This window comes from Sus scrofa, chromosome 4 (genome assembly GCF_000003025.6).
Source record: "Sus scrofa isolate TJ Tabasco breed Duroc chromosome 4, Sscrofa11.1, whole genome shotgun sequence".
NCBI lineage: Eukaryota > Metazoa > Chordata > Mammalia > Artiodactyla > Suidae > Sus > Sus scrofa.
Window position 1 is genome coordinate 119,387,176 of NC_010446.5, and position 26,514 is coordinate 119,413,689.

Below are 26,514 nucleotides of genomic sequence, written 5' to 3' on the forward strand. Positions count from 1 at the left end.
CACCACTTATGGGAGTTTCCTGGTGGCCTAGCGGTTAAGGACTTGGGGTTGTCACTGCTGTGGTTTGAGTTCAATTCCTGGCCCAGGAACTTCTGCATGCCATGGGTGTGGCCAAAAATAAATAAATACATAGATGAACAAACAGATGAATAAATAAAATACCACTTAGGACAGACACCACCACATCTTTGTAAGATGTACTTTTTGGTAAAGATCCAAATTAGCCACCGAGATTAAGGAGTTAGGTGTTTCACTGTTCAGGTGAAGGTGCAGTGCTGTTATTTCTAACAACACCATACAATGGTCAGTATCAGCTGGCACTGACCTGTTTAAGAGGAGCACAGAGAGGGTTCTCTACCCTTCCTTTATTTTTCCCTTAGTTGAGGCCAACTTTTAGCTGTTTATTAAGGCCAATGGTTGTGTGAAGATGCTATGCAGAACTTCCTTCATCCTAACTGACATAATATTATATATTTTCTCTACTTTCCTTCCATTCTTAGATGTGAGCTTCAGAAATATGAAATCATCATATTTTAGGTATAAATAATTAGGTCTCAAGGTGAAAATAAAATTGAAAAGTCTTATTTTCTTGACAAATGCCGTTTCTAGTATATTCAAATTTCTCCTGTATCTTTTTTTGTTGTTTTTGCTATATTCTAGCTCTCTCCTCTATTTTTGTTTGAAATTTTTAACACAGAATTCCATGCCAGAAAAAAAAATTTTTTTTCTTCTGAAAGCTAGAAGAAATCATTTCAAGTTTCAAGACTGTGAAAATTGACTCTGCCTGACTTTTTCCAAAATGACTCGTAATGCTTTTTGCCAGGCAGATTCTAGGACTAGTTAGTTTATGATCAAAACTTACAGATGGTACTTAGAGAAGACTAGCCAGTAGGGCATTTTTCAAGAATGTCAAGATCAAAAACTATAATTAAAGGTTATTTTGGGAAAATCCAGCATCTCCATCACTAACTCCACAGGGGGGAAAAAAAAGGAGAAACGATTTTGTGACAAAGTAATTGCTGACAAAAATACTGTCACCCAATATGTCATTGGAAAACAATTGAATTTCTCGTCTTTTCATTGCAGAACCTTAGCTTTCAAAGTGATAGTTAGGGTTATAGGGTATAATGCTGACTTTTCCTTAAGATCATAGGTTATTTCACAGCTGTCACAGTTACACAGCCATCTTCCCTGTCACCAGTTACTGTAGCTTGTCCTTGCTGGTTGATATCTTTATGCCCAAACGCTCATAACATTTAATCATCACAAGGTCGAGGTTACATGATGGTAAGCCTGTGATGAAATTTTTACCTTTTAACAACGTCCAGGTGAAAATTTTATGCACTGAGGCAAAAGCAGGAAATAATGAATATCTATAGTTTTTAATTTCCGGGCATCACTGCTTGTGGCAGTGAAATAAATACCAGGGTGAAGTAATAGAGTAGTTACAGGGGTAGGCTAGTGGCTTGAAGAAGAGAATTAATATCTATGATTAAAATTGCATGCATCATCACCAAGGGCTGTGAAAATATGTCAGTTGCATGACTCTTGTCTCTTTCAGTGCCAGAGAAAGAACATTTAAAATTTAATAATTGTTCTGCTTACTTGCATGAAAAAAAAAACCAAAGCCCTTACTCCAAAGTCTTGCTAACCATAAATGAATTCTACAGATATCTGTTTTTGAAAACGGTCAACTTTAATTATACACATATTTTAATGTACTAATTGATAGGTAGTTTTTCAATCTTTTTACTTTAAAAACTATGCCAACCAATGTCATGTTGCATATCTGCAGGCTCATTTTTAAATTAATTCTGTAAATTCTACACTACAATTCTATGATCATAAAGTATTTCATTAGTCCTTGTATTAATATTTGAAGTTCCAGTTTATGCTGCTGGATAATGACAATGAATTTATAACATCCTATTGCTAGGAAGATGGCAAAACATATTTTCAGCATTATTTAGTTATAGGTTTATGGTTTTTTGTGACTAATTACCATGCATAACTTTAACAACATGTAAAATGTTTGCACAACAAGCAACTTAATGGGATAAGTGAAAAATACGTGATTCACTTAAATTGAAAGAATACATCTGATTTTTAAGGTAATTACTTAGAGATAAAGTTGGGAAAAGTATCCCTAATATTCATATTCCTTCTGTTTTCAGAAGTTCTACTTTTCATCAGGAATTTGAAGTGAAAAAGGAGGCTTCCAAACAAAGACTAGTGTGCAACTGTGGAATGTTTTTTAAAACCATTTAATATATATTGTTACTGTTCTTAGAATTTATTTATTTTTTATTATGTATTCATTTATCTATTTTGGCTTTTTAGGGCTGCACCTGCAGCATATGGAGGTTCCCAGGCTAGGTGTCAAATTTGAGCTACAGCTGCCGGCCTACATCACAGCCACAGCTACGCCGGATCTGAGCCATGTCTGCGACCTACACCACAGCTCATGGCAACGCCAGATCCCCAATCCACTGAACAAGGCCAGAGATCGAACCTGTGTCCCCATGGATGCTAGTCAGATTTGTTAAATGCTGAGCCACGACGGCAACTCCGTATTTAATTTTTAAAGATTTTTAATTTACTACTAAGCAAACTTTCAACATGCAAAGCTTTTTAAAAATAAAGCTTTACTCGTTAGCGAAGACCTAACACAGCCTAATTTACTAGCTATCAAAAACAACTAAATCACACACACACAGCCTTTGTCCAGATTCTCGTTCAATGTCATGCTTCTGTGTCTTGTCCCCTTGAAGGAGATGAGTACCGTACTCTTTGCTTTGCTCAGAATTGAGGAACTGAGTACTTGGTCAGCACTCAACAAATAATAAGTCGTAATGACAAGTACCAAATCCAATTTGAAACCATAGGGGGAACTGAAGTGGTCCCAAGTGCCAGTGTTCTCCGAGAGTTAATTCCATTTGTGGAGGAGCTGCAATTCCAGATGGAGGTTTCGAGAAATAATTCAAATTATTCTCTTCTATTTTTAACTTCTGGATGGGCCGAAGAGATTTTCACAGTGAAGATTACAGCCGTGGCTTTCACCAAGCTGAAAAACAAGCTTTAACGGGAAGATCCACACAAGACCCAACTTGATGAGAAAGGTAAGGTGTTGCTATGGCAATTCCACTCGTTGGAACTTTTCTCTGTTGGCTTCATTCTGACAGTATATTCTAAAAAGAATTATATGAAAAGGTGTGGTGGCTGTGAAGACATACTTGAAGCCAAGAAGACAGAACTCTCTCATCTTTCTTTCTCCAAAAGAGACCATGCTGTCATCTTGGAATGCCACCGAACGTAGTCAGAGGGCTGGCTGAGGAAGTGTCATTCTGAGATTTCATTGAGCTCTGCGCTGTATTTCTTTTTGGCTGAAGTGGAAAATTGGCAATGCCAGGGTTCTAAGCACAATTACAACATGAAGAAGGATGCTTTGTCTACACCGAAAGACGATAAGGCCTTGGCTCCTGCAAGAACGACGATCTGCTTTGTTGTGGTGGGTGGTTGTGTGGCTTTGTTGTACTTTCAGCAGAGGTTTGAGGTATTAAAATATCACTTGAATCCAGGCATTCAAAGGGAATGAATCCCAGGTCTGAGTGCCTCCGATGGAGAAGAGGGATTTATTAATTCACCTAATGCCATTTCTTTCCAAACAGACCTTCCTTTCGTAGGTTATAATCCATCCAATTGCTCATAAAAACAACCTCACTTAGACTCTAATTGTAGGCATTGTGTCAAGCATTTTTTTTCCCTGATTAATATCACATAAGCTCTTCACAAACAACTCTGTGAGGTAGATACTATTATCAACTGCATTTTGTACATGAATAAGGGGAATTCAGAGAAAATATGGGCTAAGGTTGATCATCTGCAAAGGACAAATAGAAGTTGAACCGAAAAGATCTTAATGTGTTATTAAACGAAACTAACTGTGTCAAAATTTGATGGGGGAGAGGAAGCCTAAGAAATTTACTAATAAGCAGAAGAAACTGTGTTTTTGCTGTTCCTGTAAAAACATCCCTTTCCAAGCTACAAAATACAACCAATCAGGCAAGACTGAGGTGGTGATGTATCAGAGAATTGTTGCCTTAAAAAAGGATCCATGTGCAAACTGAATTCCACAATAATCATCTATTGAGCTCTGAGCATATGCTCTGAGCATAAAAAGACCTCTAAAACCAGCTCCTACCCCAGAAGATTTGATCAATTATTGGAAAAACAGAATTAACAAGTAAAGCAGGGATTCCTCTAGTTAGAACTGAGCGTTTAGTAAATGTAGTGATAAGACAGAGGTTCTAAATTAGCAGCCTGATGGCTGATGTTGGCCTCAGATACACTTAATTTGAACCACAAAATCTGAGTCTTCCTTTTTTTTTTTTTTAATTGGCTGCTACGTGGAAATTTCTGGGACAAGGATGGAACCCACATCACAGCTGTAACCAGAGCCGTGGCAGTAACAATGCCAGATCCTTAACCCACTGAGCCATGAGGGAACTCCTGAATCTTCTTAAACACACACACACACACACACACACACACACACACACACACACACAAATACGTGTAAGCACGAAGTTCCTATCTCCCATTTGGCGACAACTGGCTGAAGCTAACAGAAAGTTTCAGTTTCATAGTGGTGTGTACTCACTAGTTTTCTGGATTCCTCACCCCTACTCTTTTCCCCACACTGAAATTCAATGACAGTTGTCAATCCTTATAAGGCTAGTGTCCTTGCTTTTCTTATACCTCTTTATATATCTTACTTTCCTGGCCCCTACAGGCTTTCGAGGTTGTCACCAACTTGTAAGGACACCAAAAAGCATTTGAGCTTCATATTAATGATAGGCAAGAACAAAAAGCCCATCCTTCAGGAAGAACAGAGTATTTCCTACCTTCTCTCTGCTTTCGTGGTATGCTGTGGATAGACTCAGACAGTCAAGAGATATGGAATCGGAATTGAAGTTGGCACTATTACTGAGATTTTCAGAGAGATGATTTATTGCAGACCAATTTTGATTTCTCTAAACCTGGAGAGGACGTAGGTCATGCATTGCAATGCCCAGGTGTGTGTGCGATCAACATTTGCCGACAAGCAGATGTAATTTACAGGCAGAGAAGATGCCAGCTGAGGTGGTAGAGAACTGAGTAGAGGAAATACAATGGAGTAGAAGGCTAGCATGAGGGAGTGAGGGAGAGAGAGGTACGGAAAGAGGGGAGATTTTAAGAGGTGTGTGGTTAGAGCTCCTCAAACCCTTATGCTTTACTCAGATGCTTGGCCCTTTCTAGCGATGCATCCAGCAGCTTCTGATGAAATGGACCATGACATGTTTTTCTTGGCTCTTCCTTTTATCTCTCCCTGGAATGGTTCTTTCTCTGCAAACCTTCAATTCATCTGATTCTCTCTTACATTTCAACTCCTCATTCAGGAGGCTCATTTTACCACTAAACTTTCTGTTGCCCTTTAGAAAAGGAAAGAATTTCTCCCTTTATGCCACAAAGACCTTGAATAGGTTTCTTTCATTATTAGACTTATGACATCGCTTTGAAAGTATGTGCCCCATCTTCCCTATAGAGTATGAATTCTTGGGAAGGTGCCCATGTTGTATTTAACTCTGTATCGCTGTTTCCCAGCTTGGTGTAATAAATATTTGTTAAATACGTGAATAAATACACCCTCAAAAGGGAGCCTAGGTAAAGTATTTTACCAAAATTTTCTTGACCGATTCATTGATTATAAAATTTCAAGGAGCCCAAATTTACTCCAAAGAATTACTGATAAAAATTGTGATATAATCCTGAAGTTAAATGTGTGTGTATATGTATATACCCTTATCTGTATATCTCTATCTACATATAATTAGTTGAACATGCTTTTCAATTGCTAAATTGGACACTCTGGAGAGCATCTGAGTGAAATTCACTTACGTAATTATATGAACATTTAATTCCATGTAAAAATTTTCCAAATATACTCCCTAGCCACCCACCCACCAGAGTCCTATGTTCTTTTAAAAAATGTCATCCTTACAATATTAACCAAGGCAAGGAAACGATGGTAAGTCATCTACCTAGTACCTGGAATATATATTGTTTTTCACTTTTATTGAATTGTAATGAAGAAAAGTGCACACAAATTGTACAGTTCCGCAGAACACCTGTATAACTAGCCCCCAGGTCAAAAATATCGCATTGCCACTGTTTCCCAAAGCCCCTGTTTTCTCTGCTGTCCTTGGTTCTCATCCAAGGATACCCCCCCTTCCAGACCTCTGAATGCGTGGATCAGTTTTTACCTGATTTTAGACAGTGAAATGTTTACTACTTTTAAAACACTTATTGCTCACATAATGCATATATTATGACTACACAAAAACACATATTCCTAACTCTGCAGTTACAGAGGTAGAGAAGACACAATCTCGACATTCCACAGTGGGTTACCTTTATCTTTATCTGAAAGAGGAGGTAACCCATAACCAAATACCTCACACCAAATATGGACACTTAGAACTACACAGGAAGTGGATTCTGAGTGATAGACGCTACCATCTGACTTCCATGTGTAGAATCGCCACGGTGGTGCCAAAAAAAGTTTTTAGGCTCAGGAAAAATGATTTTGGTAATAGGTTTCTTTCGGGTTGGCAAAAACAAAGCCATTATTCTGATAAATTTATCCCATGGATAGAGGCAGATCTTCAAAATCTTCCCTCTGCTGGAAGCCTCTTAAATCACACTAAAGCTGGGTTGAAGGACAAAAGCTGGGCAGTGGCCATGATGCTAAAGCACCTATTTAACTACTCTTGGGTTACTCTTTGGAGGAAGAGCTATTAATTAGCTGCAGTAGTGCAGAAAAATGCAGGAGAGGGCTGAGGGTTTCTTGGGGGGGGCACGCCCGTGGTATATGGTATTTCCCAGGGGTCAAACTGAAGCTACAGCCTAAAACTACTGACTCTCATCACCCAGAACCTTTTTTTTTGGACCATGCATAATAGCATCTTGATGTGGGTTCTTAGTTCCCAGACCAGGGATTGAACCTGTGCTGCAGTGGTAGAAGCACTGAATCATAACCATTAGACCACCAGGGAACTCCCCCAGAACCTTGTATTTCAGGCTGGGTCTCATTAAGCAATGCTTTCTATTACAGGCCACTTGCTTTTGCAGTTGGCCATTTGTGACCTTCCTCTGGTGTCAGCCCAGGAAACCACTGGTTTATCTATCCTCACACCACCACTGAAACAATGTCCCAACAAAAATTCTCTTCTCAAGAAATTCCAACTAGTTTTGGAAAAAAAAAAAAATGCTCCTCGTATAAAATCAAATGCTGAGAGGTTAGGCTATTGTTGCATGATTTTCCAAGAGCAGTGGAATTTGACTGTAACTGTGCACTTATTTTGGTTTTGAAAAAACAACCATCTGATTCATGTGTAAACTCCAAAGGACTCATGTGACCCAGTCATGGTGGAGGAGAGGTCGGCTGGGATGGGGCCTGTGTGCTTGAGGATAAGCCTCCCTAGAGCACAGTAAGGAAAGAAGCACATGCAGCTGAGCTCAGACGGTAAAGTAACATAATATGATGGCATTAACATAATGGCACAAAGTGAACAAACCTCTTCTCTCTTGAGTCCAGGAAATGGCTGGCCCCTTAGTATATAAGAGAAAGTGCTTCCTCTGTGTCTTCTTGGAAAATCCGTCCCAGGCTTTGCCTTTGGGAGGAGGACTGCTTTCTCCGAGGCCCAAATCATGTAAACACTAGTTCTTAGATTCATTTGAAGGATGTGTTGAAAATAAACTTACTTCACAGTATGGTCTCAATTATGGGAAAAAAACAAAACACAAGCTATATATGGTTTTAGAGAAAGGAATATATACATACACACACATACATAGTATAGAGATAAGAATAAAATATAACCAGTGGTGGCTCTTTCTGGGTTGTTAGAATGTATCAATACCTATTTTGCTTGTAAATTCATTTACAATTTTCCAATTTTTTTTTTTTTTTTTGGTCTTTTTAGGGCCACACTTGCGGCATATGGAAGTTCCCAGGCTAGGGGTCTAATCTGAGCTGCAGCTGCCAGCTTAGGCCACAGCCACAGCCAGAGCCACTGCCACAGCCACATGGATCCAAGTTGTGTCTATGACCTACACCATAGCTCATGACAATGCTGGATCCTTAACCCACTGAGCAAGGACGAGGATTGAACCTGTGTCCTCATGAAGGAAACTTGAGCCATGATGGGAACTCCCTATAATTTTCTAATTTTATACATCAAGCAATATGACTTCTACAACCAGAAGTGAAACCAAACTGTTTTGTTAAAAAAAAAAAAAAAGTGACCCAATGAATTATCAGAGATTCTGCTCTGCACGCTGGGGAATGATCAGTCATGTGGGCCCTTCTTGGCTCATAGTATCATAATTACATCAGGTCTGCGGAGACTGAGGTGTTCCCAGAGGGGAAGGGGGCACCACCAGGGTTGCTGTATGCACCCCGAGTTTACATGGGATGACATAGTGACCTATAGGCGTATCAGTCTTTGACCTCGAAATAATAAGCATGTAGCCCCAGTGAAGTACCTGGCATGAATCAATGCATGTGCATCGAATAAATGATTGAAGGAATGAATGAACTGAAAGCATGCATGAATGACTGAATTTCCCAACAGCCACACGTGAGGTTTTCTAAATGTTCTACAATCTGTCCTCTGCCGATTTTAGTTGCCGCCATTTCAATTCACAATTTACTTTAGAAAAATGGGAACAGAGTCAAAGTGAGGATGTTTTTTGATTTCTTTATTCCTTCTCAGGAATATACATTCTCTGCCTTTAAATCCTGTTTTATCCTACCTAAAACAAGTGCTTTAGGAAGTATATCATACTCGTAAGTATAGACTAGATGACAGAACTTGCACTTGGGAAAATTTATTTATAAAAGAAGATCAGTCTACCTTATGGCATCAAAATAGCCATGGTCCCTGTAGATTAGAAGAAGAAAAAAGAAACCACATTTGATCATAAAAACATTTCTTGAAACAAGACCCAATGAGGAAATGATATAAAAGTTAGCCAATTTTTAAATGAAATATTAGTGTTTTACATAGATAATTCAATTATAAAGTCATCAGGGAATAGAAGAGAACATATGAGTTACTAAAAATAATAGGAAAACACCATAATATTATGCACAGAATAATATATAGTTTTTGCTTTTTAAAATTATTTATTTCCATGTAGCATAAAATAGCATTATCAGTTGTATTTTAATATTTCAGAATGAGCAACAGCAGCGTGAAATAATTTGAGGAGCATAATATATATTTTTTAAAGAAACTATTCTTGGATCTGATCTGATTTTCCAAGGAGTTTATAATTCAAAAATAAATCAAGGTGACTGCTTTCAAGTTCATTAGATTTCTGGTTCCTTAGTAGTTAGTGTCCTGTTAAGGTCTCAGGAACATGGTTTGCCCCTTTTGAGTGCAAACCAATAGATTATACTACTTCTCTGCTGAGTGGTATTGACCCAGAGTGACAGATACTGAGAGTAATTTTCCTGAGAAAGCTGATATTTTCATAGAAGTCAAGTAAATTCCATTTACGTACAGTGAAAGGTTAGCTTCTACAGTGTTGGCCTTTACTTATAACTAAAATACCCACGGAAAACAAAAAGGTGGATGGACAGTGAAGTCACAGGTACCGTTCATGTCCTCCTTTTTTTGTTGTTGTTTGTCTTTTGTCTTTTATTTCAGAGCCACACCCATGGCATATGGAAGTTCCCAGGCTAGGGGTCAAATCAGAGCTGCAGCTGCTGGTCTGTGCCAGAGCCACAGCAATGCAGGACCCGAGCCACGTCTTTGACCTACACCACAGCTCACCAGCAACCCTGGATCCTTAACCCACTGAGTGAGGCCAGGGATCGAACCCGTGTCCTCACGGATGCTAGTCAGGTTCGATGACGACTGAGCTACAATGGGAACTCCCATTTACTTTCTCTTAATTGTACTTTTGTCCTACAAAGACCCTTATTAGGAATCTGTTCTCCAGGATTTATCACAAAATATCCTTCTACTGGTAGGGGCCTCTCTCAATTCCTGGACTACTCATATGATAAATGAGCATGAACCTCCGGGTGACATGTCTATTACTGAATTGAACTGTTATTTAAATCTTGCATTGCCATTTAATTTCTCACTTATGCATGTTTTATCTCTTCAACTGAACTGTAAGTTTTAGGAAGGTCACAGAACATGTATCCCATTTTCTATCCTAACCACAGTGCCTTTTGGTAGTCACTCAATAAATACTGATGGATGGGAGAAGACTCAGCTAAAAATACCAAACCTAGGCCTTACCTATCAGCTACCAGTTCAACTCTATGACTTGCAAGTTTAATTCTGAGGGAGTACAAATTACTCACTTATTCAGCAAAATGAAAAACTGTGCACATTTAGGAAAAATCTATCTTCTGGTAATAGCAAAATTCCAGATTTTCTCTCTTCCTGAAAGGTCCAAATAGTTTGCACACGTCTACCATGGTAATTTACAAATATCGCAATATAAAAACTCAGCCTTTCAAATGAACATACCCTGCAAATGCATTTTAAAATGTCACATTTCTACTTATGACTGATTTTATGCTATAACCACAAGACACAGAACTTTTGCTTTTTGTTTGTATCACATGGATAAAAGGTAAAGGCAAAAATCACATAGGATTAGGGCAGGGCTGAGTATTTTCTATCTACTAAGGAAAAAAAAAAAGTCAGTTTCAAATGAATGGTCAAACTTGCCAAACATTTACATTACTTCAAACTGGCACATCATCTTAACAACCAAATATTTTCTTAATAATATGGAAGAACATTCAGCAAGAATATTCAGGATAACATATCAATACAGCATTGTATCCTAGTTCTCTAAGTCGTCTACCATACTGTATCATGTTGGGTCTTTCATGCTAGGAATACTTTAAAAATCTTAAACAGATAGGAAAAAATACATTGTGTCCAACCAAAGGGTGATGGATTGATGTAGCATCTGCCTGCACACTATCACTTCAACATTTTCAAAATACATAATATAATACCATCAAAGATATCAAACTGGCATGAAACATCCTCTTAGAGGAACTGGACTATGAAACTATATTTGAAAATACTTGAAAATAGAACTTTATACTTATCAATAGCCTTCCCATGCTTTTTTTCCCTCTTTCTCTGAAACAAAACCATAAAACATTAAAACAACAGCCTACCTTTAAGTAGTTTCAAAACACAAGAGCATATAGGTACTAAGAGCCACCTAATAAAAACATTCCCATGATACTGCACTGTGATTTTAAAAATTGCTGTTCATGTTTAGTTTACTCAAATGCTGAGAAGCCTAACTTTTGTGTCTTCTTAAGCAAATGCAATTTTTTTTCATATTTTTCAATAAAAATGTAGGGAATCAGCAAAATTATGGAACATATTTCAGTGCCCATTATGTTTCTCCAGGATTTGATTATGTGGAGAAAAATTAAGGCTAAACAGCTTTGATAAAACAGACATTTAATACCCAAATGACATTTTAGCTTTTTTTTTTTTTTTAAAGATGTGCTTTTGAAAAATTCTGTTTTAAAAGAGAGATTTTTTTTTTCTACACACATACAAAAAAGGTACTAGAGAAATGGCAGAGCTTTGGAAATAAGACAGCTGAACTCCCATATACAGCCTTTGTTTTGCTGTTGTTGACGTAGCCACTGTTCATTTAGATTTCAAGATTGGAATCTTGCTCAATAACCTTTCAGCTTCAGCTTCCTCCTCCTCATTGCTCTACATACGCTGACATCTGCCTTTTATTGTAATTTCGTTATTTTCTTTTGTTCTTTGCTATCTTATAAAAGAAAAATTACCTTAAAATTATTTTTCTTTCAGTAGACATAAAAAGTTTTCAGTTCCTTTACTCTTCTGGAAAAAAAAAAGGAATGGCAATGACGGCCTGGATTAGACATAATTATTTAAATTGCTTTAGTTTCAGGAAATTGAAAAAGACAAAGCCTATTTTCATTTAATACTAGCTCATTTTAAATAAGCGCCTTCAAGAATCTTGGCTACAACCTGCCCAACCAGTGTCCACTAGATGACACTGTTGTACAGGCACAATAATGAGAGACCACTGCTTTGACAATAACTAATTTATCGTGTATATATATATATATTTAGATTTTGTCAGTGTCTCTCTTTTAAGATGAAACTGGCTTAGCATTTTTAATTGGATATGGCTGATAACTTCACATAATTTAGAGTCAAGTTACCCTCAGAGGTTAAAACGTAGGGAAAAAAAAAAAAAAGAAACATCTTTCTCACAGCATTCATATTTTTTACAATAGAAAAATCTTTCAAAATCTGTGTATTTCACAGTTAAAACAGACTTCATTATGAATTTTCAATTGTACCATTTGAAATCGCGTGACGATGGTATTGAGAATGGTGGTTTTCAAGGCGTGTTTTGTCAGGGTTTTTGTTTTTTTTTCCCCCTCTCTCTCTCTTCCCTATGCCTACAGCCCCCACCCCCCTTCTTATCTTTTCATTCTCTTTTTCTTCTCTCCTTTCTGGATGGGGAGCCATCCAAGGGCCGTGCTAAAATCAGAGCAAGCATCAACTGTCCTAAGCTAACAGTCTCTGTGCCACATCATGGCCAAGCTAGGAAACTTTAGCCTCAAAAAAAAACAAAGTAAAACAGACACAATCCTGACACACTGGTGTAGATAGAGCCATTGGAAACTTCGACTGCCTGGAATTGTATACTAATTTCTGGCCATAGAGATTTTTCCTGTGAAATCTGCTATGTGGAGAATATCCCAAAGATTATTGAGATTTCCCCTGATTATTCAGATTCCTTCATCCTAACGCATTCTTCCACCGATGTTCGAAATCACTGCTACATTATGCTTATTTGCTGTGGCTTCAATTTAGTAAGAACGTTGAAGTAAAAGCATGCATGCTCCCAACTATACGTTACACACACTAATCTCAGGCTGTTCACCTGAAAATCTCGGAGGAGGAGCCAGGTCTAAAAGGAAATTACTCAAAGTGCAAGTGGCAATAGAAGTGTTTTATGGCAAGTGACATGTCTCAGAGGGAAGTGACAGACATGTCACGTTATTTTTTTCTTTTTTCTTTCTTTCTTTCTTTCTTTTTTAAAGCCAGGCATGCTAGAGCTAGGAAAGCAGAGTGTGAGATGCCTGTACATTTGTGAGAAGCCCCCTACCTATAGCAGAGTCTGCACCCCCCAGAAAAGACCACCCACCTCTGGTGTCAACTTTTCATGGACTGTTTTGTCAACATGACTGGTGAACAAAACTATCAGATTATGCCATTACATATAGTCAAATTTGTTTCAAAGATGTGATTATAATCCTTAAACACTTAAACATCCTCTTAATAGATGGATGGTAGGAATTTGGATCAGGTGAACTTTGGGTATAGTTAATTTCCCTTTCGTTCTCTATTTTCTTTCTTTTTTCACTTCTCAGAGTCCGTGTATTCTTTTCTGGTTTTGTTTTTTGCGTTTACTCTCTGCTTGCTCCAAAAAGAAAACTGTTCTCTCGAATCTTAACTGAAAACTATAATATGACAGATAGGACTTTTATATGCCTGCTCTTCCACTCTGGCATATTATACAATCGCACCGAGCCTTAAATTTCCGAGTGCATAATTCTACATAGGTTGTTATGAGGATTAAATGATATACTAATATTTGTGAAGTACATGGCAAGCTTTTGACAAACAACAGGTGTGAAGAAAATGCTAACCTATAGGAGTTCCCACTGTGGCTCAGTGGTAATGAAACCAACGAGTATCCATGAGGATGTGGATTTGATCCCTGGCCTTGCTCAGTGGGTTAAGAATCTGACATTACCATGAGCTGCGACGTAGGTCATAGACGGGGCTCGGATTTGATATTGCTCTGGCTGTGCGCAGGCCAGCAGCTGAAGCTCCTATTCCACCCCTAGCCTGGGAACTTCCATATGCCACAGGTGCATCCCTAAAAAGAAAGAAAAAAGAATAAAAAATAAAGAAAATACTGACCTGTAGAAAGCATCCTAAAAACAGGGTGAGGGGAGGGACTTCAGGGAAGGAACGTGTTAGGAAAGAATCTAATTCAATGGTGAACCATAAAGTGACATTGATTCAGGTCTGGAAAAGAGAAAGCAAAGGTGCAAAGAAAGGAGAAGAAACTAGAAAGTAGCGTCAAGCTGGAGGGAAGAGGATCTGGAAATGGTGTTACAAGCAAACTGATGAGGAAAAAGGAATAATAATAAGTGGAATTACCACTTTTTTTTTTTTTTTTTTTTTTTTAATGGCTGCACCTATGGCATATGGAAGTTCCCAGGCAAGAGACTGAGTCTCAGCTGCAGCTGGGACCCATGCCATAGCTGCGGCAACACTGGATCCTTTAACCTACAGCTCTGGGCTGGGGACCAAACCTGCGCCTTTACAGTGACCCCCAAGCCCCTGCAGTCTGATTCTTAACCCACTATGCCACAGGGGGAACTCTGGAATTACCATTTCTTGAGTGAATGCTGGGTGCTGGGCATTGTCTGTACCTTCTGTCATTTCATTCTCACAAAACTCATATGGAAGCTCCTGGGCCAGGGATCGAACCTTCACTGCAGTTGCAGCCTGGGCCACAGCTGCAGGAACATGGGAATCCTTAACCAGCTGCGCCACAAGGCAACTTCCAAATCTGCTCTTTCCAGTGGAGGACAGTGAGGTTCACAGGCTTCAGGTATCATGTCTTAGGTACCTCAGCTCCTAAGTGGTTAAATCTGTTAATTTTCCAAACAACTTCCACTGCCCTTTGGCCACTTTTCTCTGCTAACACCTGACAATTATAGCAAATGTGACTCCAGTGTCCATCTTCCTGCCATTCTACACTGATAAATGTGGTTTTTGGAAATTTTATTTGAGCATATACAATGTATCTTCTAGGAATATAATTTGTATCAACAGTTTAGTTGTTACACAATTTCACTGATCTGTAGATTGCCGAACCTATAGTCTATGGTATTATAAGACAGTCTTCTAAAAACCTATCCCTTCTTAACTCCAAATGAGAAACCGAAGGCACCTCACTCTACCAACCATGGCAATGAGAAGCCACTTCTCTACTCCTCGCCTTATGGACACATTTAGCCTGTGTGAAGATGAAAATGAAGGATAGATTACCCATATATTTAAGGAACGATGTAGCACTCATCCCTTTACATTGTTAATTGTGAGCTATTTGGTAGGTGGGTGACCATGTGGGATAGAAAATAAATGTATGTTTTAGCAGACACATATAAGATGTTATCTGTATCTGTAAGACTCAAGTTTAATGAAATGCATAGGTATAATAAATTTAGCCCTGAAAATGGTGCAATATCCCCTTTGAGAGCGGAGAAACACCTGGCTTTGCCTGCTCCTCTTTCCTAGCATGCATGGACACGTCTGAAATCTGAAATCCGGATCTCTTACCACTGAATTACTGTCACACATTTAGCAAAAGGCAACATGAATTCAGTAGCTGTTTATAAAACTAGACATACGCTCCTCTTCCCCTATGCATATATATCTTGGTGCCAAATTTTGGATCTTAAATGTGTCCACTAGCTTCGTTTATAGGCCCAGAGATATGATGAGTATTTTCATTAAGACATCCTCCATTTCTGAGGCGCTTATAGAGATGCTCGACTGTATTCTTCCTCTTAGCAGAGATCTGTGTGTGAACCAAGGATGATGACTGCATCAGTGGCACCAAGGACTCATCACTTATTCTCAATCCGTTGTCCACTAACATTGCACGAGAGGAATAAAACTCACTGATATTCGCTACCATTTAACTTTTTGTTCAATCTCCAGCCAAATATCTTCAGTAATTCATCTCCCTGCCTCCCGTCTCCACTAACATTTTCCTCCTTCAGCCTGCAGTTTCCTTTCCTTCTGACATTACCTACAATCTATGATCATTTATTTTTCTGATTAATTTTTTTTTTAACTTTTCTCCTATCCAGAAGGCCGCAAGGCCCTGCAAATGATATGAAGACTTAGGAAATCCTAAAAGATGTGGCTCTGTTCCTAGGTACCTATGACTTTCTGATTAGGGTCTCTGAGATTTAAAAATTATAATTCAGAATCCTGGGCGTTCCCGTTGGGGCTCAGCAGGTTAAGAACCTGACTAGTATCCATGAGGATGCAGGTTCAGATTCCTGGCCTCGCTCAGTGGGTTAAGGATCCTGTGAGCCGTGGTGTAGGTCTCAGACGTGGCTTGGATCTGGCATTGCTGTGGCTGTGGTGTAGGTCTGCAGCTGCAGCTCCGATTTGACATGAACTTCCATATGCCACAGGTGCGACCCTAAAAAGAAAAAAAGTTATAATTTAGCACAGGCAACAGGGTTTCTGGGCTGCTGAATCCAAGGATGAGATGTCTAGAATGTTGAAGGGGTATGGCTCTAGTTGCCATGTTGTAAATTCACGCTTTTAGCTACCTTTTCTATTAAACAAGGCATTTCATAGGCCTTGATTCCCTGATTTTGCCCTTGGTTAAGATAGTCTATATTTAGTGGGGGACTTTTCTAGGGCCTAATTATATCTTAGGATATTAAGTGGGTCATTCCATCTCTTTGTTAGACTGACATTATTCCAGGACCCTTGCAGTCTGAGAATCCAAATTTTACATGAAGGAGAAATTCTTTATGTTCAGCAAAGTGCTTAACATTTTGAAACAGTGCAAGGGCTCAAATGAGTAAGCAATCCTATTTGGAGTATCTAGAGGTCTCTGTCCCCAAAACATATGGGTGACATGCTTTTTTAAAAGTTAACACATCTGAAACATGAAAGCTTTTGCTTTCTCTTTCATACACATATTGCTAATTTCTTGGTAATTGGATGGTTCAATTTAAATGGGAAAGAAATGACTAGGAAGCTTTTTCTCAATTATCAGTAAAAACTGTATAATACCATAAATTGCTCTTATTGTACTAACATCATGAAAAGACAAGGTCAAATGCTGATCATAATGGCCAAATCATCAGGAAAATAGATACAGCTACTTGTTCCTTACTCAGCTGGGGGAGCCTGAATTTCCACAGCAAACAAATGAGATTTTTCCTTGGCTCCTTGGTATATGATTCAGGCATCTGCCAACTCCCTCACTCAGCAGAGGCTTGGTCACCACCTTTGGAGAATAAATGCTATTATTTTGAAGTTACTTTGAGGAGTAAGAGGCAACACAAAATATGTGAACATGTTTTTCAAAGAGTGAAGCAGTAATAAATACATGCAGCTATTGTCACTTTCATAGCTTTGCATATATCCAGGATGAACTATGTTTCAAAGAGAGAGTCAGGAACTAATTCTTGAGATACCCTTAGAAATCAGGAAAAATGAAACTCAATATTGCCTAATTCAAAGCGCTGCCATTAAGTTGACATTTTGTTTGACTTGGACAACTCAGAATTGGCTTTGATGATTAAAAATAAATAAATAAAAAAAATTTAAAAAAACCTGGTCACTAGAGGAATTCTCCCAAATAAGTAGCTACTTTCTGGGGTAGAGCATCCCATCACAAGAATGTCCCAATACAGAGTTCCTGCTGTGGCTCAGTGGGTTAAGAACCTGACATAGTGTCCACGAGGATGCAGGTTTGATCCCTCACCTCACTCAGTGGGTTAAGGATCTGGCCTTGTCACAAGCTTTGGTGTAGGTCACAGCTGCAGCTCAGATCTGGTGTTGCTGTGACTATGGTGTAAGCCAGCAGCTGCAGCTCTGATTCGACCCTAGCCCAGGAACTTCCATATGCCACAAGTGTGGACCTAAAAAGAAAGGGAAAAAAAGTCCCAATACTATCATTAAAATAGTAGAGCCAGTGCCACCCTGGGTAAGGGTGTGGTGAAATTTCTCACCCAGAAAAAGCAACCCTGGACATTTCCTGGTCCTTCACTTGATACTTATTACTAATTAACCCACTGCACACTTCACTCATTTGTCTGTTCTACTGTCTCTCTCTCTGTCTCATTAACAAGTTAACTCCATGAAGGCAGAGATTTTAGTTAATGTTATTTATCAGCTTATTTCCCGTACTTAAAATTGTGACAAGTACATATACATGTGACAGGTACACAGAAGGTAAGCAATACATATATTTAGCATATTAAAGATTGGATGAGAGGCTAAGATTCTTTCCTTTCCATGTTCTAAGAAATTATGAAAAAATGCAATCAGCCCTAATCTTAATAGATTATCGACTTTATAAAAATATGCAAATCTTCCATAAACGATGAATCTCTGCCTTGACAATCCTCACTGGATTTCTTTTATCTAACTTTTATGTATTTGGGAATCAACATTGTCCATATACCATTGTTTCCAACGGTATAAAAAAATTCATTTGCTAAAATGACAACAGATCGTATATTTATTTTGTTGTTGTTTTTTTTCCTGACTATTTGGATTTCACACAGAAAGAAAATAGAGACCCATTAATTTATTCAACAAACATTGAGTGCTTACTCTATGTCAGGCCCCAGGGCACTTACTCTATGCTAAACACTGGGGGAAAAATTCTGTCCTGGAAGAATTCACATTGAAGAATAGGGATAAAGACACCAGTAAGCCTCTGTATTCATTCTTTTCTCTGAGCCTCAGAATGAAAATGACAATATGCCTTTAAATGTAGTTGTGTTAAGAGGTTCTGTTCCTTCAAAGCTTTGCTGGCATGTTGGTGGGCTGATAAAATAAGCAGTGGCTGAAAATGTCTTCACAGACTTTAACTTAGTCCTTACAATATCCCAAACATTGCAAGGATTCAAGGGTATCTTCAAATTCTGGGAAGGAAAATAGACTTAAAAAGAGATCACAATATAAGAAAAAGTATAAGTGGCACCCATCCGTGAGTTGTTGTGGAATTGCAATGGAAACATAGACCCACTCTGAGAGAACAGGGTCAAAGAATTAGAATTCTAACAAGAAACACAGGAACCCTCAAATTGGATGGTTTTAGAAGAGGCTTTTAATGTGACCATTTACCAAAAGGTGAGCAAATGCAAAGAAACAAGATCGTGGGATATACTGGAGGTCATTCTACTCCCAGGTTTCGTGGAGACAGAAATTTCTGGACGCCGGTACAGAAAACAAAACTGCTTACAGATGCTGTGGTCTTCAGTTCAGGGATGCAGTTTACCCGTGCAGTTTAGGGTTGCTAGCTACTCAGCTAGCTCTCAGGGAGTGAGCTAGGGAGACAAAAACCCTCGAGCCTCTCCTTTCCTCTCAACTTCTGCCAGTGCTCCTGTTGGCTGAACCCAAGAAGACGGCAAGGGAATCCACTGATGAAGTCAATACAGTTTAGCTTCTCTAGCCACAGAGCACATGGGAGAAAAGCCATGAGTCAATACGACAGTGCGAACCAAATACAGCCAATGCAGAAGTCTGTGGCGGCAGGAGACACTTGAGCTGGCGCTTGAAGGCTGGGTAGGAGTGTATTAGCTAGAGGAGCTAGGTCACTCCAGAGAAGGAATGTTGGAAGAGTGTCTGATGAGGAGGTTGCTACAAAGATTAGAAAATGCAGACTTTGTCTAATTGTTCAGGAAATTCCCTGAGGATGCTTTTATTGCCATGAGCTAAGAGCAGAGTATCTTAACAGAGTGAAAGGGAGTCTCAGAATCTGGGAACTGGTGAAAAACCGCTTGCAAATATCAGCAGAAGCATGTCTGCAATGTAGAGATTTTAGGAAACCATTCAAACACCTTCAGTTGGAGCCAAGGTGAGACTAGTAGTTGGAAATAGCATTATTTTATGAGGTATGATATGAAACCATAAAGTGATAGACTTTTACACAAAATATTAGTAAGTGCTATGGACTGAAACTTGCCATGCCCATTGGTCAATACAAACCAAGGGTAAATGGCCAAAAAAAAAAAAAAAAAAGCCTTCACTCTCAAAGTATATCAGAGGGTAGTCGGTTTCACAGTTCTTGATGAGAAACTTTTGCTGTTGTTGCTGTTACACAATTATCTTGGATCTTTAAGTTCTTTTGATTCCTATGCATATAATATTATTGAAAAGCTGATTTATAAGTATTGGACCCTAGCCTACTCTGAGCAATAGCATGTTCTGAAACAGAGGTTTTCAAACTTTTAAAAATACAGATTTTGGAGTTTCCTGGTGGCCTAGTGGTTAAAGATCTGGCCTTGTCATTGCCGTGGCTCAGCTCACTGCTGTGGCTCAGGTTACTGCTGTGGCACAGGTTCAATCCCTGGCCCCATGAACTTGCACATGCTGTGGGTGTAGCCCCCCCCCAAACCCAAAAGGTTATCTTTTTTAAAAAAAAAATGAATTTTCTTGTTTGTTTTTGTTTGTTGGTTGGTTGGTCCTGCCGGTGGCATGTGGAAGTTCCCAGGCCAGGGATCAAACCTGTGCCACAGCAGTGGACTCACGCCTCTGTGGTGACAATGCCAGACCCTTGCCCTGCTGTGCCAGGAGATAACTCCAAAAATGAATTCTCACACACAATTTTAATTTATAGATGCAGTAAAAGTCAGCGTTCCCTGAAAGTTTAAATATTCACTGTTTAGCAGAAAACATTGTATTACATGTCCCAAACCCTGAAGCCCCATTGTGGACTCCTGCGTTTTCTGAAGCAACAGTTTGAAAATCAGAGACCTCGAGAAACAGGGGATTATAAGCAGTGATGTGACACCCAGAAGTCAAACCTCGTCTTGAAATGAAAATGTCCCCTGAGGATGCACGGAAAGCAACACTTATTGGGTGGCAATACTTGTATTGATCCTTTGCAGAGGACAGAGTCACAGCGTGACTCTGGGCGAGTCACTAGACCTCTTCCTGCTTTAGGACTCTTTTCTGCAAAATGGGCTTCTTAGTAGTCACCATGCCCCACCTTCAAAACCACGGAGATATTGAGAAGATTAATGAGTGGCTGTGGCTCAAGCTTTAAAAGGTCATTTGAAGAAAGGCTGTAGATAAGACAAACAGAAACCAAAAACCAAAAACCAAGAAACCCCCACAATATATTTCATTTGATCCTAACCAGCAAAGGCTCGGGGAGAGTCCAGAAACAAATACCTAAAACTCTTAAGTGGATCATGTCAGCTCCAATTTACTTCTTTGCTTGGCCTGAGTTGGTGCTATTAGAGCCAACCAGGGAGAGACGGGGCTGCTTTCTGGGGACTGGCTGTGTGAAAGCAGCTGCAGGCAGAGAGCGGTGAGGTTAGCAGATATGTCTGGGCATCTGGGGACCAGTTAGACGAGGCGGAACAAGCGAAGTGTAGAGGGAAGAAGAAAAAAACACTAGCAGGAGCTACCTGGACACTGCTGGGCAGGGGAGTTATTGATGGGTGTGTAGACCAAGAAAGAGTTGACGACTGTAGACAGAGGAGCTCCTATAAGAATGGCTGCAGCACCGCCAAGTGCACACGCAGTGGAGGAAGGCGTCATTGGTCCCACTGTGCAGATGCTGAAACTAGTGAGCCTCATATCCGACAAAGCCTCCACTTTATCTATCTTAACCACACTGACCTCCACCATTTTGCACAGACAGGACTCTTTCCAGAAGAGAGAGACAGCACCCTGGTGGAAATTGCTGTGTCCATCTCCTTCCACCCTCTCCCCGAGGCAGGGCTTTCCTAACTTCCAGCCTGACATAGATCAGTGGCTTGCTAAGCACAGGAGTCTCTGCCTCCCATGTCTTCCTTTCTCCAGCTTCCAGGAAAGGCATCTTAAAGCACAACGACGACCTCACCCGCCTGTGCTCAGAAACCCTTCCTGGTGCCCTGTGCTGATATCATGCATGCCAAGCTTTTCCTGTGGTTTTCAAGGTCCTTCGTTATCTGAACGCAACTCACCCATCCAGTCCTTCATCTCACTGCATTGCCCTCACTCTGAATGTGTCAATGAACCGACTTGGGTGCTCTGGCCCGAGCACAGTAAAGACCATCTACGGACATGGGGTTGTGGTGAAGGAACGTGTTTATTGCAAGCTACCAACAAGGTGTCCAGGTAGCTAGTGCTCCAAAGACCTGAGCTCCCTGACGGCTTTCAGGGAAAGGCTTTTAAAGACAGGGTGAGGGAGGCAATAGTGGGGATGCGTGATCGGTTTATAAACATTCTTTTTTTTTTTCTTAACTGTCCTTTTACTTTTATTGAAATTCAGTGGACTTACAATGTTGTGTTGGTTTCAGGTGTAAGACAAAGTGAATCAGCTATACATATACATATATCCATGTTTTCTCAGATTCTTTTCTCATGCGGGTTACTAGAGAATATTGAGCAGATTTCCCTGTTTATACAGTAGGTCCTTGTTAATTATCTATTTTATATATTGCACTGTGCATATGTTAATCCCAAACTTGTAAACCTTCCTCTGATTGGCCATCAACTTTCTGGTTTCAAGGAATCTGGGATCTCTGTGTCTGTGGGCAGCATCCTGTTAACGTCTTCTACCCCATGGGGTCTTCTGTAGCTGCAAAACAGCTCACAGGCTACAGCTGAGAATATTATCTACAGCCCTTGAGGAGAAACGAAAGGCTGTTGACTTTGTTTAGTGGCTAAACTATTATTTTGTCTTGTTTGACTGTTTTCCTTTCTTCTTGCATTTTGTCTTGTTTTCCTCCGTTCCACATTCTTCCATTTCAACCCTCCACCAACATAAATTTACCCTCTCATTTTGGATGCGATGGAACCAACGGTATACTCTATCCATCCTTCAAATCCTATTTGAGCTGACAACCTATAGATTCTTCTCAGGATTCCCTCCCTCTTCCCCACTAACTTCTCCCAACACTCTGCTTGCATAGCAATTTGCCACTGGATTTATGTTCATGTGGGCTTGGACTCCAAAGTCAGGGGGATCATAATTAGCTCTCACCCATTTGTGATTTGGACAAGAAGTGAATTTCTTTGAGCCCCAATTTCTTCACTTGTAAATAGGAATAGGATACTTTTAAATGAGATAAAGTGTCCTGACAGACATTTATTGAGTGGGTGAATAAATGAAGGAAAAAACCAGATCGACGGCTTCTGTGATGAGGCAGCACACCAACTTTGGTCTGGGAAGAGTGGAATCACTTATCCCTACTTGCCAGCTATAGAAGGAGAAGATCGTCTAACACCTGATCTCTTACAAGATCAGGGCTGAGTGACAGGCCTGTGAAACCTACAAGTTGGTGGAGGTGGAGCCATTTACAGTTTGAGCGTCCTGCCTGGGCTTTCTCCTGGGATGATGCAACTTTCTATTTCTGCACAAAGTCCTTCAGGTTGTTTATCTCAAGATCAAGTTTCCGCATTCTATCTGCTTCTTTGTTGTCCTTCTTTAAATTCCCTTTCACCAGACAAAACGCCAAGTTTGGCTTTGAAGTCCCAGCAAGCCGAGATGTCAGTTACTGCGGGAACCCACCGACATCCCTGTGAAGGTAGGCATTAGAGACGGAGAAGATGAGAGGGCATTTCAGAAGCTGCAGGAGCTATTCAGATTCTCTTATTTAAAGGGGCTGTGATGCCGGAAGATGATGTGTTAGACTCTTCTTGTGCAACCCGTTCAAAATGTATGTGTAGTTTAATCACAGAGAGCCCTGATTTAAAATTCCCAGGTTCGGGGTGTGGGGGGGGAATGTTTTGTGTTCCAGGGGCACTTGTGCAGCAGCCCTGCCTGAGGAGCCATCTGTCATGCTCTTCTACCATGTCTGCAATTCCTGGGGAGGATTTAGGAGTCAGGAGATAAAAGGAAAATGAGAAGATGTTTGCTCTCTTTCTTTTTCTTGCTCCTAGGATAAAGTCACTGCCTGGATGCTGAACTCCGACACCAGTGTGCTGTGGCTCTAGAAGACATTAAGCAAACGTTTGCAGATGGATCCGCGGATTTCAAGAATTGCTTCTTCACCCCACGAGACAATGATATTCTTTGTCCAAGTGACAGATTTAAAGAAAGAAATGAGGTTAGCTGTGGGCAACCCTGAACTGGAGTTTCTCTGACAAGTGAATTTGAGAAGTGAGAAGAAAGGAAGAGGAGAGGAGACCCTGGTTTGTGTTTCACTCTGTGCCAAGTGATAAAGTTGAGGATGAGCAGACTTATTGAACGAAAACATTAAGTTGCATGCACAGGAAAACTGAAGGAAGCAAAATGTACAGGTGCCTCCCGCAAAAGCCTTTTTCTGGGCAGGGAAAAAATATGCCCCCTTTCTGCGATTTCCCTTCCTTCTTAGAAGCAGAATCCTCTCGTGCTCCCACCCCCGACCCCCCACCCCCGGCCACTTCCTTGTGACTTTTTCCTATTGTTCTTTCAACTGCTATTAAGCACTTTACAAGAGGACAGCGATGACTGGGTTATAAAATTAGAATTGAAAGTAAATGTTGGATGAAATACATCAAGGAAATAATTTCACAGATCTTTCATGCTTGAACCAAGTTTCTCAGTTGGAGAAACAACAACAACAACAACAACAACAACTCTTTTTCCTTATTTGCATCACAGCACTAGAGTCTATTTTAAGACGTAAAAGGAGCATGTTTCACAGCACAGAACTCAAAACACACTGGGATGAGGGGAAACAATGGTATGATTCACCTCCAACGTCTCATGTAAACTTACATCATATGATAATGTGCTTGTACCGCATATTCAATTTTGATATGTAACCTTTGAAATAAATTGGAATATTCTTTCCTGCTACTCTTGGCACACGCTGAGTGATCATAAACAATAATCTCATAAAGGTCACTTGCTCGATAAGCACTGCTCTCGGCAAGAAGTGTTCAGGACGATACAGAGAGATTTTCCCTTCTCTCTGAGACTCTTAATTTATTCTTTTTTCCTTCTTTGAAGCCAAACACCACAAATTTTCTTCTACCATGTAGACTCACAGGATTTCTGGAACGCCGTTTGTTTTTCTCTTTTTCTTACACTTTACTCTTTTTTTTAAAAAACCTAAATTGGGCGGTGCAATGGAGGCAAAGCAGTTTGGGGTGGGGGAGGGAGAGAAGGGCCTCAGCCAAAAGCGAATTGGCTATTTGAGAGAAAAAGATTATTTGATTTCACTCTCTTTCTGCTCAAACTGATTTATGTGAACACGCACGGTTAAAACACACAGGCATCTACAGACTTGGGATGTTCTTCCTTTGCAGAACTTGGTCATTTATAACGTGTATTTCAGGAACTTGATCACCAAGCCCGCACGCGCTTAATATGGCTTTATCACGGAACTTCAGCTCTTCATAAAAAGCTAGAAACCATATTCAGCGAGATGCGAGCTCCCATCATGTCTGTGGTGTCTTTTACCTTTATTCACCCACAACATAGCCTCAATCCATGTTATTCTACTTGCAGATAATAACTTCTCTTGGTATGTGCCCATTCCACCTGCTGCCAAATAATACAGGTGACCATCCCCCTTACAAGAGAATGACATAGGACAAGACTCCCTTGCCACAAACCCAGCTAAAGATGTTTACACAGGTCATACCCGTGACAACCGGTCATCTCTGCAGCCACTGGGAGTTGTATGGAAAAGGCAGTCAGAGCAGAAGGTCACACAAAACTTTCTGTAGGGAGGATCTGCCTGCCTTCCTAACCGAAAACCCATTCATTTCAAATCCCCTTACAAATTTTAATCAAATAAGGAGAATAGGACATTTTCAGGATGAAAGTAGTAAAATAAAACTTTCCATCCTTTTTTACACAACTGTTTCTAAGAAGAAGATTTGAAGCAACTGAATAAAGCAATTCAATGTTATTTCAATGTGCTATATGCCAGGTCCTTCTTCTTTTTAATCCTTACATTGAAAGTCTCTCTCTTGGATGTTACAGTGTCACTGAAGCCATAATTCTTGTTCTCTCTCTCTCTCTCTGGCAATATGAATTAAATGCCCTAAGTTTTCAAATGAGGAACTGATTTGATTGCCAGTTAGAGTTATAAGGAGAAAAATTATGGAATCAGTGTCATTTGCACTAGGCTTGAAGCAGGAGTAGGTGTCAAGGGACCCAGCCATGGGGATGCCATCTAGGTGGGGAGTGATGGGACTCATGGCAATAAGGAGCTTCTTTGTACCTTACGTCCAACTGCATCATTTTAATGCCTACACTTTATTACTACTGCTGTTGTTAGAGTGGACTTTTGGAAAACTGTAGCATCCTGAGAGGTATTTTTTTAAGATGCTACGTTCTTCTCTGATAATTAAAAAAGCGAACATTTCTCACAAACAAAACACTGGCCTTAGCTAGAACACACAGTGCTTAGAATTAAAAAAAAAAATCTGTAACACATTTGGATAAATTTAACACATGTTGTTAAAATGTAATTTTATCAAAACTACTATGAGATACCACCTCACACCAGTCAGAATGGCCATCATTAATAAATCCACAAATAACAAGTGCTGGAGGGGTTGTGGAGAAAAGGGAACCCTCCTGCACTGCTGGTGGGAATGTAAACTGGTACAGCCACTATGGAGAACAGTTTGGAGATACCTTAGAAAT

The 26,514-nt window shown here is 39.9% G+C and overlaps 2 long non-coding RNA genes across 3 annotated transcripts in view; one reads left to right on the plus strand and one right to left on the minus strand.

Annotated features, from left to right (window-relative positions):
- Nucleotides 1-24,711, plus strand: part of LOC110260439 — a 71,146-nt gene extending 46,435 nt beyond the window's left edge. The window contains exon 4 of the long non-coding RNA XR_002343741.1: nt 23,811-24,711. This is a non-coding gene — a long non-coding RNA (uncharacterized LOC110260439). The remainder of the gene's footprint in view (nt 1-23,810) is intronic.
- The window catches only part of LOC102158069, a 521,984-nt gene that overhangs the window by 123,729 nt on the left and 371,741 nt on the right, over nt 1-26,514 (minus strand). The gene's annotated exons all lie outside the window — the stretch shown is intronic.